Raw genomic sequence first — 1,779 nt, 5'->3', positions numbered from 1 at the left:
CTCTTCCTCTTTCTTCCTCCTTTTTCTCTTCCTTATTCCTCTTCCTCTTTCTCTTCCTCTTTCTCTTCCACTTTCCTCCACCACTTTCTCTTCCTCTTTCCCTCTCTCTTACTGGTACCCCCCGCCACTAGCATCATTACTGATAACCATAACCAGATCACTACAATCAACAACGCAAACGCAGTCACCACCAACATGATCTCCAACTAACATCGACGCCATCGTCATCATCATCAGCATTATCTAGGGGTCTTTCTTCTTCTTCTTCTTCTTCTTCTTCTTTTCTTCTTCTTCTTCTTCTTCTTCTTCTTCTTCTTCATCCTAGCAATACAAGACCAGAGTCACCTCATCCGGAATTATCAAGCTAATGTCACACACAACGAGGTAGACTCAGCAATGACAAACATGAGAGTATTGACCACATACATTGTTGCCGGTTGCTCAGTCCTTGCCCCTACAGAATATAAAACCAGGCATGATCAAGTTGGTCAGTACTTGCACTAGAGAATATGCCGACTCTATGGTATCTCGCACCTTAAGAACTGGTATGAACACCATCCAGAGCCAGTCACTGAGGAAGAGAATGTTACCATCCTATGGGATTATGGAATACACACAGATAGGCAAATAAACAATAGCAGACCAGACATCGTCATCAAAGACATAAAACAAAAAAACATACCTGCTAATTGATATGGCAGTGTCTACTGATAGAAACATCTCAGCAAAGGGATTTGAAAAACTGTCGAAATATAAGGACCTTGAGATTGAGATATCTAGGACGTGGCAATTAAAAGCCCAAACCATCCCTGATGATGTAGGTGCCCTGGGAATGATCAAGAAAGGTACTGACAAATTTTTTGATTAGATCCCTGGGAAACCAACAATCTATGAGACTCAACCGCCTACATTCTCAGGAAGTTTCTCTCCATCTAATATATACGTGCCTTAGGGTCTTTGGTTGAGACCCGGTCAGAAGATGAAATGAAATGCAATTCAATCGGAAAATGAAAACAACAGCAATAATAATATTTTTAAAAATTATAGATTTATTAATGTAGGAAAGTTTTCTAAAGTACATTAATCCTAAAACAAATATCATTAACCACTGATTAATATTGTTTCATTACAACCACCAACACCACTATCTATTTGCTTCAAATTAGCTTTTCCAAGTCTTATGTATTAAGTATTTTAATTTTTTTTCTACTCTAGGCACAAGGCCCGAATTTTTTAGGGAGGGAGCCAGTCGATTAGATCGACCCCAGTACGCAACTAGTACTTAATTTATCGACCCCGGAAAGGATGAAAGGCGAAGTTGATCTCGGCGGAATTTGAACTCAGAACGTAAAGACAGACGAAATACCTATTTCTTTACTACCCACATTTTGAAATTAAATAATACAGAGATGTCATCCATACCGAAAACTATAGTTAAGACAATATTAAAATACTTAAAGGTGTCGAGCTGGCAGAATCGTTAGCACTCCGGGCGAAATGCGTAACCGTATTTCGTCTGCCGTTACGTTCTGAGTTCAAATTCCGCCGAGGTCGACTTTGCCTTCCATCCTTTCGGGGTCGATAAATAAAGTACCAGTTATGCACTGGGGTCGATGTAATCGACTTAATCCGTCTGTCTGTCCTTGTTTGTTTCCTCTGTTTCCCTTGTGAGTAGTAAAGAAATAGGTATTTCGTCTGTCTTTACGTTCTGAGTTCAAATTCCGCCGAGATCAACTTCGCCTTTCATCCTTTCCGGGGTCGATAAATTAAGTACTAGTT

General features: G+C 39.9%; 1 long non-coding RNA gene across 1 annotated transcript in view; it reads right to left on the bottom strand.

Annotated features, from left to right (window-relative positions):
• The window catches only part of LOC118762362, a 16,815-nt gene extending 15,820 nt beyond the window's left edge, over nt 1–995 (bottom strand). Inside the window, exons 1-2 of the long non-coding RNA XR_004998108.1 lie at nt 898–995; nt 82–83 (exon numbers count right to left, since the gene is read on the bottom strand). This is a non-coding gene — a long non-coding RNA (uncharacterized LOC118762362). The remainder of the gene's footprint in view (nt 1–81; nt 84–897) is intronic.
• Nucleotides 996–1,779: the final 784 nt, after the last annotated feature.

Source organism: Octopus sinensis, linkage group LG2 (genome assembly GCF_006345805.1).
Source record: "Octopus sinensis linkage group LG2, ASM634580v1, whole genome shotgun sequence".
NCBI lineage: Eukaryota > Metazoa > Mollusca > Cephalopoda > Octopoda > Octopodidae > Octopus > Octopus sinensis.
The sequence above is the reverse complement of the archived record's forward strand: the minus strand, read 5'-3'. Positions and strand labels throughout refer to the sequence as shown.